General features: G+C 38.5%; 1 protein-coding gene across 2 annotated transcripts in view; it reads left to right on the plus strand.

The window, feature by feature from the left end:
- Nucleotides 1-11087: 11087 nt before the first annotated feature.
- Nucleotides 11088-16094, plus strand: part of RpLP2 (ribosomal protein LP2) — a 42817-nt gene continuing 37810 nt past the window's right edge. The window contains exon 1 of one of the 2 annotated variants that reach the window (XM_090371041.1): nt 11088-11189. The gene's annotated coding sequence lies outside the window, so the exon portion shown is untranslated. The remainder of the gene's footprint in view (nt 11190-16094) is intronic. The other variant, XM_090371042.1, reaches the window with a different exon arrangement.

A 16094-nucleotide genomic window follows, 5' to 3' on the forward strand; every position in this document is an offset into this window, starting at 1 on the left:
GTCCCACCAAACTGACTCGACACTGCACTGTCCAGCGATGTCGACTGGCTTCACTTCCTTGGATTTTATGTGTTTCTTAACTAATAGCATAACCCCTCCTCCCTTCCTATCCAGTCTATCCTTTCGGTAGACGTTGTGCTCCCCAAATTCCAGTTCTGCATTCCTTATATCTGTGTGACACCACGTCTCTGATATCCCAACAATATCTGCCTTTGATGTTTTGAGCAATACCTCAAATTTATTTACTAAACTCCTAGCATTGGTGTACACGCAAGTATACATGCACCTATTTTTATTCTTAGCTACCCTAACACAACCCATGTGTTTACTAGTACCGCAATGACCCCCAGCAGTCTCTGAAATATACTGCATCTTGTTTTTCAGGCTTCTGCTCATTCCAATAGAAGCAGTGCAAGAATTTCTTTCACCTCTGACTGAGAACAGAGGGGTGAAATGGGAGTGCTTTTTTTTTTTTTTTTTTTTGGACGATGCTGCATAAGCTTGATTTCTTGGATTTTATGCCTCTACTAATGCTAATGCTGATGTCTACGTCACATTTTATCTATGTGATATTCGTGGATATCATTGTAGTGTCTGTGCGGATATCACCTTGGTATCGTCACTGTCCTCGCCACACCAGGTGGAAAAGGCCCGGGTTCGAATCCGGTCGATAACGCCAGGAATTCTAATGGGCTTTTTTCACTCCGTGGCCGAGTTAATCGGTCTCCAGGTTTGAAGTCCAGTTTCCTTAAGAGTCAGGGTTTTTCGTCTAGCAAATTGTACAAATCGACCATAGAACACACGCAATTAACAGACATAAGACACAGTACGGCAGATGAATTTAGTAATTCGTGTGGCCTTTATAAGATATTTTGTTTTTTTTTAGACCATTGTATTGTCTGCCATGGAGTGTCTTTTCTGCGTATCTTTCTAGCTTCGATTTTGCCTCCTGGTTGGCGGGAGAGACTCCTCGCTTAGATTAAGTGGAGTATACCGCTTGTCTATCTTCCTTATGACTTACTAGACTCCTGATGTCTGTGTTTCTGAAAGTAATCCTTGGGGTTAACTATTGCTTCTTCTGTTCGTCAATGAGCTCTATCAGACCGGGCAATTGTCAATCTTTCCAAGGCAGATTTCGGGTGGTGTTGGTGGATCTTGGTCATCATTGTCTTTCTCATGATATCCTCCAGCTCGGTGTTAGTCTAATCTATGACCCCCAAAGGAGTATGTTAGCACTGGAACTGCATACGTTTTATGGCTTTAACTGTGTTCCCTCCATTCAGCTTTGCTTTCAGCAGGCTTCTGAGTCTCTGATGGTATTTTTCGGTCAGGCAGGCTTTAATTTCCTTGTGCTGTAACTGCTCAGCCTGCATCATCCCCAAGTATATGTAGGCCTCTCCCTCTGCTGTGGCTTCGATCTCTTTACCAGTCTGCAGCTGGTAGTTTCTGTTGTCTAATTTTCCCTGGTGCAATCCGTAGGCATTTTTCTAGACCAAATTCCACCTTAATATCATTGCTTGCTGAATTCTTCGGTGATCTGGAGGTGCTTCTCGGTTCCCGCGTAGAGCTTGATGTCATCAATGTACACAGGTGGGTGAAGGTGTACAGGTTCTTCCTTCTTTGAGGTTATATCTGTACTTGCTACTGTTGGGCATACTGGACAGCGGGTTAAGTACAAGACAGAACCACAATGGGATGGGCTCAGGGCATCTCCCTGAAAGATTCCTCTCATGATAGAGTTTGGCCTGGTTGTGATGTTTTCGACCTTAATGATGGTACTCCATTTCGCCATCGTTTCTCCTAGAAAGTTTGTTACTATGAGGCACGCAGTCGAAGGCCTTGCGGTTATTATTGTTATTATGCAAATTATGCAAGGAAGCCCGAGCCTTTTTGTGCACCACCCAAAGGGAATCATGAAGAAAGAAAGGACTGGTAATAGCCAGTTCTGGACCCTGGCCGGATATCATAATTCTTCCCTTTCTTGGTGATTTACTTCTCTCTCTCTCTCTCTCTCTCTCTCTCTCTCTCTCTCTCTCTCTCTCTCTCTCTCTCTCTCTCTCTCTCTCTCTCTCTAAGGGTTATTCAGAATAAAGGCAGGGTTGTTAATGACAGTGTGCTACTGCAACAGGATCTAGATAATTTGGGCAGATGGGCTAAGAAGTGGCAACTGAAGTTTAACCTTGACAAATGCAAAGTACTGCATATGGGTAGAAGTAACCCCAGAGAAATGTACCAACTGTGTGGTACTACACTTAAGGTGGTAGAAAATGAAAAAGACCTGGGAGTTATTGTGCAGTCAGATATGAAGTTTTCTGAGCAATGCAGACAGGCTGCCAGGGCAGGTCATGGGGTTTTGTCAATGATATATAGGAATTTTGCTAGCAGGGAGAAGGAGGTGATTTTCCCTCTGTATAAGGCAATGGTCAGGTCACGCCTTGAGTACTGCGTACAGGTCTGGAGGCCTCATTTTAGGAAGGATGCAGATTTACTTGAGCGTGTACAGAGAAGGGCAACAATATTGGTGAGGGGAATGAAGGGATCCTCTTACCAAGAGAGGCTTAAGTTCTGAAAATTGCAGTGGCTGGAGACTAGGCACCTGCGCGGTGATCTGACTGAAGTGTATAAGGTCTTGAATGGGTTGAGCAAGCAGAATTCTGATGGATCCTTCCACTTGTTCAGATTACAAACCTAAGGGGGCATAAATTCAGATTAAGAAAAGATAGATGTCGAATAGATATGCGGAAATTTGCTTAGCCAGCGGGTGGTTAATTGCTGGAACAAACTTCCATCTGTCGTTGTGGAAGTTGATAGGTTGAATAAATTTAAGGAGGAACTGGACAGGCATTTGGAGGGAATGGTGTGATTTTTTTTTTTTTTTTTTTGGCTGATGCTGCATAAGCTCCAACATTTGCTTTCTTGTACCACATGCCACTACTACTACTACTACTACTACTACTGCTACTAAAACAATAAATAAGACTAAGCAGAAGCATAATTAATAAAATGTTTATTCATATGAGGTACATGGTTGCTTATTCTCATTATTCTTCATTCTTTTTCTTTTTTTTTACACATTCAAAAACTCCATAGCCACATTTACAATTAGCATTAGTACTGGCATGTGTGTCAAGAAAGCAAGCTTATACGGCTTTAGCCAGAAAAAAAAAAAAACACCTCGCATATCAATTATCGTTCCAAAAGTTTTTCCACTTCCTCCTTGAATCGATTTAAGCTATGAACTTCCACAACAACAGATATAACTCTGTCCAGCGATCAACCACTGGCTGAATAAAAGATATTTACGCGCTTTTCTCAATTTCCGTCCCGAATTTTCTATTTTGCAACTGTCTTTTCTGAATTTAAATTTATGCCCGTCAAATGCAAAAGAAGAATGAGAAAGAATCCCATCAGAATTGATATTGCTCAAACAATTCAAAGCCTTATACACTTCAAAAAGATCATCTCGGAGGAGCCTAGTCCCCAATGCTGCAATTTGCAGTATTTAAGCCTTGCTTGGTATGAGCAACCCTTTGTTCCCCACCTCACTCTCTCTCTCTCTCTCTGCCGTTCTCTGTACTTGTTACAGCAACTCTCATCCTTCCTAATATGAAGCCTCTAGACCCGAATGCAGAGCCGGCTCTTCCATTAGGCGGTCACCTAGGGTGCAAAGATCTTAGGGGCGCATTCCAACAAAATATAATTTGTAGTGGTTAAAAAAATAATTATTTAAATTAAATAAGATAATATGATATGAGAAATTATAGAGTTCTTAAAATACCGTGATTGTTAGACTAAATTCCAGATAGCAAATGCTTAATGTACGGTACTCACCTAATACAATCTGAAATAGTTATTAGGGTGAAATGATGTCTAAATTTTGGGTTGAATAATTTAAATTAGTAAATTTAAAACGATACAAAAAATAAATTAATTTAATTTGACGGAATTTAAAATAACGCAAGGAGGTAGAAGTGCACAACTCTGTCCCTGGTTGTCATGAAGGAAAGTTACTTAAAAAACTCTGAGTAATATAAAACTGATAAGGCCAGTAGTCATAACGATGGGCTTTCGTTTAGTTAAAAACGTCTTCAGTTGGCAAAGTTGAGTAGAGAGTCAGCGCCTGCTGTATTTAAAAGAAATATCTCTATTCCCATGATGCTCTTTGATTCACGTGGGAATCTCAAATGTGAGAGATTCTATTATTGTTATTAAATAAGATAATAATTATTTTAAAATAGATCATAATAATATACAGCAAGCGATAAATGAATAGACCGAAGAATGGGTGGGATTATCATTATTAAATTAGGGTCCCCATAATTTATACATAAACCCGTATTTGTGTCTGTAAATTTCGTGTGTTCTCTAGTCGATTTGCTTGTTTTGCTGGACGAAAAAACCCCAGTGTCTGGGGAAAAACACTTTGCTATCTACTCCAAATAGCGGCTAACTCAGCCACGGAGTGTAAAAAAGACCACTAAAGTTCCTGGCGTCATCGACGGGATTCAAACCCTGGTTTTTTCCACTCAGTGTGGTGCCGACAGTGATGAAACCATTGTGCTACTTGCGCAGTCTAACTCTAAGTCTTGAATTGCGCAGTCTAACTCTAAGTCTAACTCTTGAATTTGAAAGTGTCTGCAATTCTGCCCAGACACGATAGGAGGGAGTATATGATGAGAGCCTTGTCGATCAATTCGGCCCTGGAAAGATTGTGCAAGGCTCAAGGGGTTGAATTTTTTTTCAGCCTGGACTGTACTTGTTAACAGGAGAGATTGCTTCTACAGGGATGGGATACACTTAAATAGAAAGGGTGCAAGAATGTTTGCTGATGCTATCGAGGCAGTGTTAGGTGGGTCGGAAAACTGCTAGCTTGGGGGGAGACAAAGACCAATAGATTGACAGTAGCCACTGGCAGAGGTGAAAGAGATTCTTGCACTGCTTCTATTAGAATGAGCAGAAGCCTGAAAAACAAGATGCATGGTATTTCAGAGACTGCTGGGAGCCATTGCGGTACAAGTAAACACATGGGTTGTGTTAGGGTAGCTAAGAATAGAAACAGGTGCAGGTATACTTGCGTGTACACCAATGCTGGGAGTTTAGTAAATAAATTTGATGAATTTGAGGTATTGCCCAAAACATCGAAGGCAGATATTGTTGGGATATCAGAGACGTGGTGTCACACAGATATAAGGGATGCAGAACTGCAATTTGGGGAGTACAACGTCTACAGAAAGGATAGAGAGGATAGGAAGGGGGGAGGGGTTATGCTATTAGTTAAGAAACACATAAAAACCAAGGAAGTGAAGCCAGTCGACATCGCTGGACAGTGCAGTGTGGAGTCAATTTGGTGTGACATAAACATTGGGAGATCAAAATTGAGAGTAGGAGTGTGCTATAGGCCTAATGACTCTGATGAGTATAATAAGGAACTGTACAGGGAAATAGAGTGGGCCAGTAAATCAGAGAGTCTTATAATGGGAGATTTTAATTTCCCAGATATTGACTGGAATTTGGGGGCTGGTTACTCACACACTAGCAGGGCTTTTGTGGATTTATTGGATGATTGTTTTCTACATCAGCATGTTCGGGAGGCAACTAGAGGGAGTAATACTCTTGATTTGATTATCAGCAGTGATTCTTCATGCATTAAGAATCTGCAGATAAATGAACCACTAGGTGGCAGTGATCACAGTGTGCTGAAGTGGGATTTACTCAAAGAGGTAACTACCATTAGGGGTAAAGGGAAGGGTTATTGCTTCCGTAAAGGCGACTACGATGGACTGAGACAGTATTTAAATTCTATACAGTGGGACCAACTGATGATGTTACCAACAGCAAATTCAAAATGGGAAGCATTCAAAGAACTTATCTTGGAAGCTACTAGGTTTACATACCAACTAAGAAATATTGTTCAAGGTTTAGGCCAAAATGGATGTCAGATGAACTAATGAGGCATATGGCAGAGAAGAAAAATGCATGGGATACTTAAATTAACACATGACACAGAAGCCTATGATAGATACAAGTTGATATGCAACCAAGTTACAAAGGAGGTTAGGCAGGCGAAGGCAGATTACGAGAAATCCTTGGCAAGGGATGCAAAGAAAAACAGCAAAGAGTTCTTTACTTATGTAAACTCTAGAAGGAAGGGGATGATTCAGATTGGTCCACTTGGGTCAAGTGTTGATGATCCTGCTCAGGTAGCTAACAAACTAAATGAATATTTTGCATCGACATTCACACATGAGGAATTATTCAGCGAGGGGAATGCCAGAGGTGTATTCAACTCTAGCAGTAAGCTACAGAATCTTGAAATAACTGGGAGTAAAGTGGAGGAGAAACTTTTGAAGATAAACACAAGAAAGGCACCCGGGGTGGATGGGATCTATCCAGTTATATTAAAGGAGGCAGCAAAGGAAGTAAGCAAACCCTTAGCCATAATTATTAGAGCTTCCTTGGACTCAGGGGAGGTACCCATAGACTGGAAATGTGCAAATGTGACCCCAATTCACAAAGGAGGTTCAAAGGCTGACACAAGTAATTATAGACCTGTGAGCTTAACTTCTGTTCCAGGAAAATTAATGGAGTCACTTTTTAAAGAAGCACTGCAGGATCATTTAGACAACACTTCAGTTATAGCTGAGACACAGCATGGTTTTGTTAAGGGGAAGTCTTGCCTGACCAACTTGATTGGATACTATGATGCAGTCACAAAAGAACTGGATGCAGGGAATAACTTTGATATTTTATACTTGGATCTTAGAAAGGCTTTTGATACTGTTGCACATGGAAGACTGCTACACAAATTGGAGCAGTGTGACATTGGAGGCAAATTGCTGCTATGGATAAAGGGGTGGTTGAGAGGGAGAAGACAGAGAGTGGTAATCAATGGACACTGCTCATCGTGGACTGATGTTATTTGTGGAGTCCCTCAGCGCTCAGTGTTGGGTCCATTATTGTTTTCTGTATTTATAAATGATATTGATGATGGTATATCGGACTTAATGTCCAAGTTTGCAGACGATACAAAGGTTGGCAGGGTTGTCAAGGACACTACTGACACTATGCTGCTGCAACAGGATCTGGAAAGGTTGAGCAGATGGGCTGAGAGGTGGCAAATGAAGTTTAACATTGACAAATGTAAAGTACTACACATGGGAAACAGCAACCCCAGAGCAACGTATCAACTCTGTGGTACTGCACTGACAGTGGTAGGGAATGAAAGGGACTTGGGGGTGGTTGTGCAGGCAGATATGAAGTTCTCTGAGCAGTGCAGACGGGCTGCAAGAGTAGCTCATGGAGTATTCTCAATGATATACAAGAATTTTTCCAGCAGGGATAAGGAGGTGATTATTCCATTTTATAAGGCGATGGTCAGGCCACACCTAGAGTACTGTATACAGGTCTGGAGGCCTCATTTCAAGAAGGATGTAGAGCTGCTGGAACGAGTACAGAGAAGGGCAACAAGATTAGTGAATGGAACAAAGGGGTGCTCTTACGAAGAAAGGCTTATGTTATGCGAATTACAGTGTCTGGAGACTAGGCACCAGCGAGGTGATCTGATAGAGGTGTATAAAGCCTTGAATGGTTTAAGCATGCTCAATGCTGATGGGATTCTTCCCCTAGCTCCGAAAAATCACCTGAGAGGGCATAAATTCTAATTGAGGAAAGACAGATGTAGGATAGACGTGCGGAAATTTGCCTTTAGCCAGCGGGTGGTTGGTAGGTGGAACAGACTTCCATCCCTTGTGGTGGAGGTTGATAGCCTAAATAAGTTTAAGGCTCAGCTGGACAGATATTTTGAACAAACAGAGGGGTGAAGTGGAAGTGGTTTTTTTTTTTTTTTTTTTGGCTGATGCTGCATAAGCTTGCTTTCTTGCATTAAATGCCTCTATTAATGCTAATGCTAAGAGGCGAAGTGCGGACAAAGTTGGGCCTCAGTAGGAGTCCAGCGGCTAAATGGCCAGAGGAACAACCATGCATTGCATTACATATTTACAATATCCATACACTTTTTATTTTGCTTGCTATCATTGAAGTTTTCAAGGGAAAGATAATCCAAGTAGTTTTCCGTTGCTTTCTTGGATCACAATTTAGTTGAAAAGGTCGTGTGTGGACCTTTTGAAACGGGTTTCGTCTGACGTCTCCACTGAAACCTTTCCGCCATGGAAGGCCCTTCTGGGAGCATATATCTTTCGGTGCTTTAGTAGTTTAACAAATTAACAAATTAAACTACTAAACCTGCCGCAGCCATATAAATGGAGTAGCTCTTATTCAGTGATGAAGCTGCCTCGTGATGTCATAATTTTACGCAATTTATGCCGAATTTCTAGTCACCACTGACCAAGCAGGTGGCACTGCTGTAGTTTTATCTCCTGGAACATCCAAATGGCTGACTCGGTAAAATTACTGTGACCTTGAAAATACCAATAATGTATAACTCAGCAAAACGTGAGTATTGCTGAGTTATACATCTGGTACATCTGGCCAATACTGCTCTACGGTGTAGAAACCTGGACTCTAACATCAGCCACTACAAAAAAGCTCCAGGCCTTCGAAATGTGGCTCTACCGAAGAATGCTGAAAATTCCGTGGACAGCCAAGATAACCAACGCACAGGTCCTGCAGGACATGCACACGGAACGGGACTTGCTCAAAACCATCATCAGCAGGAAATGCAAATACCTAGGTCACATCGCTAGGAACCAACAAAAATATCACCTACTACCACTCATCCTGGAGGGAAAGATCGAAGGCAAGAAACGCCCAGGCAGACCGAAAATGGCATGGCTAGATAACATCAACACCTGGCTTCACATGACAACAGCACAAATTCTACACGCAGCGCTAGACAGAGAACAATATCAAAACGAAGTCGCAAACGCCATTCGGCAGCATTAAAGAAGAAGAAGATACACTTTTTAAATCTCTGGCCTTCCCAGTTAACTGGTTCACCGACAATGAAACAATGCGGAGATAGGAGAAACCCCTGGTACCATATGACATTCATGTACTTTACACTTTACAGTAGAAGATTGCATTTTAGCCATATGACATATTGAAATAAATAAGTGTTGAAAATCTTCCTGGTGAAATTTCCTTTAAAAATCATTGCAACTGAAAATAACCGCGGTGACCCCCCAGAAACCACTTTGTAACCCCTTTGGGGGTCGTAACCCACAGGTTGGGAACCAGGGTCTTTCAGGAATTCACAGGTGTAATTTAAAATCATGTCCTTTTTTTGGCTGATGATTAGTAAGCTTTCTTTCTTGCATTGTTTTCTTCATTTAATCCTATCAATCCTAAACACATTCTCATGGTACTGTGGGTTTTGGTGATTAAATTAAGCAAGGCAATCAATTTTCAGCAATATTTTTGTGTTACATTGAGTTGTCATCATTGTCCCATCTCCAGGTCGTATATGATACTTTTTGGCGGTTCGCGATCAGTGCTTTCAGTGTATGCTTTGTAATTATGCTTCAGGATCATCAATATGTAACCAATTGTCTTCAACATTCCTTAAACGAAATAATAATCTATGTTAATTATAAAAAATTAAGTTTAAATTTATCTTTTTATGACAGCACCCTCTAATGCTTGTCATGAAGAAAAATTTCTGTGAATCAATCTTACATAAAATTGCTCATTACTAAATGCTCATATTTTATTATTAATATGATTCCATGTTTTAATTGGCTGTTGTATGGTGTTACCTTCATCGACAACGTAGACCTTATTGCACCTCATATAAAGTTCCTGTGAATTTTTACTGTTCTGTGATCGATTTTCTGTTTGATGAAAGGCATAAATCTGATTTCTGTAATTCCATTAGTCAGTCCGACTAACTCATTGACTTTGTGAAAAAGACCCATAAAAACCTCTCGCGCTATTGACCGAATTTGAATTCGGATCTCTTCCACCGTGTGTGTGGAAGATGGTGTTTATACCAACTATACAACGGAAATATTAAATAACTTTTAAATTTTAGACACATTATATTTTTCTGTTTTCTAAAAATTTTTCTTGAACGATGGCAATGGGGTTAGAATTGATTGCTTCAGAACTCTGGCTAGAATTTGATCATCCTTAACTGGCGCCCATGCTCTTTCGAAATCTGCCGCCCATCTTACAACAGCACTATAACTTGGTAATTCTTCAAACCTTCAACTCATTCTTTCATGAATTTCTTTAGTTTCACTCCTTTTCGTTAAAAAAATTTAATTACTGATTCCACATTTTCTGGATATTCACTAATTTTCCACTTATCAACGTTCTGGATGTCCACTCTTCTTCCACTTACCAAAAAAATAATAAATACATTTAGAAACTTCTTAAAACCTTGACATGCAATTTATTTTATGGTATGTTATAAGACTTTAACATATTAAAATAAGACATTCTTCAATTTATTAATACCTTTTATATATAGCTTGTTCTCAGAAAATTTTGACCACCCCTTTTCCAGCAGCATCTTCGTAAATGGCGGGAAAGTTTAATCTGAGAAACCATCAATCGATTATTATTGATTCTTCGCTCTTTATCTGCTTTATCGTCTTATGTGTAGGTATAACTTCCCTCTCTTTTTTTCTGTTCCTACAATCTCACTACACTTGGAGGTTCCAGTTGTGTTCTCTCTCTCCGATCTGTTTCTTGGCCTATTTCCTTCAGCATAAAGTGCATAGTCCTTGGCCTCCCTCCCTCTTGTCATCCGTTCCATTATAGTTCCCAGCTATTATAGTCCATTGGCTCTCATTTCTCTAGCCAATGGAGGTGAGTTTCATGTGTACTGTAATCAGTTGTTTACGCCCCGTTTAATTCTCATTTTGATGGTATGAAGTTTTCGTCACTGATTCATAACCCTGGCCAAAAATGAACGGAATTATCCGTTATTCGTGGACTTTTAATCATTTCATTATCGTGGAATCGTTTCCATGTCGATTATGTTTAATTAATGATGCATTTGTAATGTTACTTAAAAGTTACACATACTGTAATCTTAGTCGCAATCTTTAAACGCAGATTTTTTTTTTTTTTAATCATATTAAAAAAGTTGGGCGGGATTGTGCTGCTTTTGCAATACGCTCACTTTAGAAGTTGTCTGGTTCAGGTTTATTGTTTGATTTTCAGTCTTTTACGTGATTTGAGCTCGTGGAAGTGTGCACATCGTTTCGCGTCGTATTGACTTAAAAGTAAGTAGTAATTAAAATGCTTAATTTTGTCGCATTATATTAATTAAATTAATTTAATGACTACGTGCAAGCATTGGTTGTCTGTATTTTTAAATAAATAAGTCGTATAACTTGTGATCCAAATGGATTGTAAAACGTGGTGATACATTTAATACCGCTGTATTCCGTAAAATTAATTTTATTTGTTATGAGTGATTTCTCATAATCTGCCTTTGCCTAATCTCCTTTGTGACTGGCTTTCATGTCACCCATTAATTTATATGTATCCCATGCATTTTTCTTCTATGCCATATGTCACATTAGTTCATCTGAATCCATTTAGGCCTAAACCTTGAACAATATTTCTTAGTTGGTATGTAAAGCCTAGTAGCTTCCAAGATAATTTCTTTGAATGCTTCCTATTTTGAATTTGCTGTTGGTAAATTGACATAAATTTTGTTTGTTAAACTTTTATTAATGCTAACGGAAATTGTTCCTAGTACAAGTAAAATTAGACAAGTAGTCACTTTAAAAAGTAAGGGTATTAATTCAGAAAAGTCGGCATTGGCGAAGTGATGCTAGGAAGTAATCCGAATGAAATATAATGCCCACAGACTAATAGCAAATACGTAGTCAAACTGAAATACAGCCAGATTTTGTTTATGAACAAAAGCTGCTGGTACTACGAAATTAGTATCTTTCAGTTGATAAAACCCAAAAGAAGGTAACCAAAACCATGCTGTGTCCGAACTATAACTGAAGTCTTGTCTCGATGAACCTGCAGTGCTTCTTTAACCAGTGCCTCCATTAATTTTCCTGGAACAGAAGTTAAACTAACAGGTCTATAATTACTTGTTTCCCTTTGATCCTCCTTTGTGAATTGGGGTCACATTTGCACTCTCCAGCCCATGGGTACCTCCCCTGAGTCCAAAGAAGCTCTCATAATTATGGCTAAGGATTTGCTTACTTCCTTTGCTGCCTCCTTTAATATAACTGGATAGATCCCATCCACCCCAGGTGCCTTTTCTATGTTTATTTTCAACAATTTCTCCACTTTCCTCTCAGTTATTACAAAATCATCCAGCTCACTGCCAGAGTTGAATACACCTCTGGCATTCCCCTCGCTGAATAATAACTCATGTGTGAATGTCGAGGAAAAATATCATTTAGTTTGTTAGCCCCCTGAGTAGGATCATCAACAGTTGAACCATCAATATCCAGTGCACCAATCTGATTCATCCCTTTCCTTCTAGAGTGATTTCTCATAATCTGCCTTTGCCTAATCTCCTTTGTGACTTGGCTTTCATGTCACCCATTAATTTATATGTATCCCATGCATTTTTCTTCTCTGCCATATGTCACATTAGTTCATCTGAATCCATTTAGGCCTAAACCTTGAACAATATTTCTTAGTTGGTATGTAAAGCCTAGTAGCTTCCAAGATAATTTCTTTGAATGCTTCCTATTTTGAATTTGCTGTTGGTAACATCATCAGTTGGTCCCACTGTATAGAATTTAAATACTGTCTCGGACCATTGTAGTCACCTTTACGAAAGCAAAAACCCTTCCCTTTACCCCTGATGGTAGTTACTTCTTTGAGTAAATCCCACTTCAGCACACTATGATCACTGCCACCTAGTGGTTCCTTTATCTGCAGATTCTTAATGCATGAAAAATCACTACTGATAATCAAATCAAGAGTATTACTCCGTCTAGTTGCCTCCTGAACATGCTGATGTAGAAAACAATCATCCAATATATCCACAAAAGCCTTGCTAGTGTGTGAGTGACCAACCCAAAAATTCCAACTCAATATCTGGGAAATTAAAATCCCCCATTATAAGACTGATTTACTGGCCCACTCTATTTCCCTGTACAGTTCCTTATTATACTCATCAGAGTCATTAGGCCTATAACTCTCATACTACTCCAATTTGTACAGCAGTGTTCCATGCAGAACAAAAGTATCAAAAGCTTTCCTGAATTCCAAGATATCAATTATTTTTTTGCATCCTAAGTACTATAGGTTCTAATACCTCTCGTGTTTGGGGTTAACAAAAAAAAAAAAAATCCAGTTTCTTTGTGACCACATCATAGTATCCAATCGAATTGGCGAGGCAATGTTTCCCCTTAACAAACCCATGCTGTTTCTGAAATATAACTGCAGTCTTCTCTAGATGCTTCTTTGCTGCATTGCTTCTTTAACTCCATTTATCCATTACTTTCCCTGGAAAAGAAGCTAAACTAAGGTCTGTAATTACTCATGTCACCCTTAGATCTCCCTTTGTGAATTTTGGATACATTTGCATTTCTCCAGTCTGGGGACCTCCCCCGAGTCCAAGGATGCTCTTATAATTATGGCTAAAGGTTTGCTTACTTCCTTTGCCACCTCCTTTAGTATAATTGGATAGGTCCTATCGAATCTTGGTGCTTTTTTATGTTTAACTTCAACAATTTCTCATCCACTTTGCTGTCAGATAATAAAATCATTTAGCTCCCTGTTATTTTGATAAACGTCTGGCCTTCACTTTCTTATGTGTGAATGATGCAAAATATTCAGTTTGTCAGTTACCTGAGCAAGAATATCAAGTGGATCAATCTGATTCATCCTCTTTCTTCTACAGTATATGCCAAAGATTTATCATAAACTGCCTTTGTTTGCCTAACCTCTGACTCTTGTGACTTCATTACAGACTAGCTTATATACTGTAGTCATCTGTGTAGCCTGATAATTTATGTATCCCATACATTTTTCTTTTCTGCCACAAGTCTCATTAGTTCATTTGACATCCATTTAGGACAAAACATTGAACAGTATTTCTTAGTTGGTAGGAAAAGCCTAGGAGCTTCCAAGATACCTTGAAACACTGAGAGCACACTGCTGATGCATTGTCTTGGATCATCAAAGTGTGCTGCAATTCAGGTTTTTTCATGTAGCTTTGTCAGAACTTCAGTGTAGTATGTTTGATTTGCAGGCTCATTTGGTGGGACATAATCAGCCACGATAATTGCTTTAATATATAGAAGAAAACAAGAAGCATTGTTTTGAGTTTTTTATTTTTGGTTCTCTAATGTGAAATAACAAAGCTATCGTGGCATGTTTTAAGTTACTGAGTTGAGAATTTTATTTTGTTCAAAAGTAGGATTTTCTGTAGTCAAAGATGTCTAAAATTAAAGAATGGAACCTGGTAACCTTATGGAAAAAGTTAATTGTGAAATTGCAGCATAAAAGTTTGTGTGCCAAAAATGGAACTTTAATTGTCTGAAAGGAAGTGGAAAACTGCAATTAATGGAAAAAATTTAATAAAGATGACTCAACAGGGTATTTGGAATTTTTAAAGGTAAACTTAGAAAGAAAACAAGGTAGGAAACTCATTTCTATGATGGCAAGCACTATTGAGGGGGAAAACAAAAAATGTTATCGAAGCTAAAGAATTAAATAGTGGAATTTACTGGTTTTTTTTTTTTATTAACTTGAAATGGACTATGTGAAAATCAAGATGGAGATAAGATAAAAACTGAAAGAACATTGATTTAGGGGATTTGAGACTTTTTTTTTTTTTTTTTTTTTTTAAGGTAATGGAATTTAAAATTAAAGTTATATTTTGATAATAAGAGAAATATAGTTTTAACCATAGCACAGTCACCTCACTTTAAGATTTTAGTATTAAATGAGAGATCTGTATATCTAAGAATTCTTAAAAATCTCAATAATGAAAAAAAAATTGTAATATTGATTTGTTTGTTTTAAAATATAACTTATTGATGAGTCATGATATTATTTTAGATTTTAATTTTAAGATTAAAATTAAATTAGATTAAGATTAAGATTAAATTAGATTTTAAGGATTCAGCCCACACCTTGGATAGGTAACTGGACAATTAATGGTTTGGCTGGTGTTAGACAATCTTATTTGTCAGCAGAATAATGTAGGAATGGAGTATAATGTAGTAATATTGGTAATCCTCCAGTATAGTGTTGTGTGTGTTGCAATCAGCTCCAAACTGTCGTGAATCATATTCTGATGAGGAAATTCTGACTCGGTCAGAATTACAGGTTCGGTGACAAGTCGGAACTGCACCATCAAGATATGATTTATGACATTTCAGAGTTGGCAGTGACTTGCAGTTTTGACGTTATACTGAAGGATTGCCATTTCCAGCATGTGGAAGTGAAATTTTTAAAACCATAAATTATTTTTAATTTAATTTTGTAATTGTGGCTCATTGCCTTGTACCTTGTGCCATTTTGTAAATATCTAAAAATTTTATCTGTATGCAACACAGTCAGCTCCATAGTGCTGTCACTTCTGATCACTGTGGCGTTCCCTATCTGTGTGAAAGAAAAGAACATCATCCTTATCCTGATACTATATTGCTTAGTACTCACTAGAATGTTTGCTGACATTCTAATGATTTTTCAAGGTATTTTCTTAACATGTTTCTTGTCTTGTTTAATTAGTGTTGTGGAAGTGTTTGGGGAAGCTGTTAATAGGTGGCTATCAACATGAAACATAAATTGTGCCATTTTGTAAATATCTAAAAATTTTATCTGCATGAAACACAGTCAGCTCCATAGTGCTATCACTTCTGATCACTGTGGCGTTCCCTATCTGTGTGAGAGAAAAGAACAACATCCTTATCCTGATACTATATTGCTTAGTATCACTAGAATGTTTGCTGACATTCTAATGATTTTTCAAGGTATTTTCTTAACATGTTTCTTGTCTGTGTGAAAGAAAAGAACAACATCCTTATTCTGATACTATATTGCTTAGTTCTCAAGATTTTTCAAGGTATTTTCTTAACATGTTTCTTGTCTTGTTTAATTAGTGTTGTGGAAGTGTTTGGGGTAGCTGTTAATAGGTGGCTATCAACATGAAACAAATTATTTTTAGTTAATTGATTTTGTAATTGTGGCTCATT

Source organism: Mastigoproctus giganteus, chromosome 3 (assembly GCF_048544385.1).
Source record: "Mastigoproctus giganteus isolate SK-2022 chromosome 3, ASM4854438v1, whole genome shotgun sequence".
In the NCBI taxonomy this organism is placed as follows: Eukaryota; Metazoa; Arthropoda; class Arachnida; order Uropygi; family Thelyphonidae; genus Mastigoproctus; species Mastigoproctus giganteus.